A 399-nucleotide genomic window follows, 5' to 3' on the forward strand; every position below is an offset into this window, starting at 1 on the left:
GATGGCAAGGACAGGGTAAGAAAGGGAGAGGGAGAGAGCGAGGGGGGGCATTGGAGAGTTGGATTTTGGTGCGGGGGGGGGGATAAGGGGAGGAGAGGGAGGGAAGAGGTGATGAAAGATGAATTAGAGGGAACGTATGGGAGTTGGTGAGAGAGAGAGAGGGAGAGAGAGAGAGAGAGTTGGTGTGAGATGATAAAGTTGGGTCAAACGAAAGGATAGAGAGCAAGATTAAAGTGTATATGTGTGTTAATAGATATTATACACACACACGCATACACACACACATAGACACATATATATATATCTATAGGTATGTATGTATACATACAGACGTATATATTATACTTATATACATATATGATGGATATATATATATATGTATATATATATATATATATA

Source organism: Octopus bimaculoides, chromosome 23 (genome assembly GCF_001194135.2).
Source record: "Octopus bimaculoides isolate UCB-OBI-ISO-001 chromosome 23, ASM119413v2, whole genome shotgun sequence".
NCBI classification, from domain to species: domain Eukaryota; kingdom Metazoa; phylum Mollusca; class Cephalopoda; order Octopoda; family Octopodidae; genus Octopus; species Octopus bimaculoides.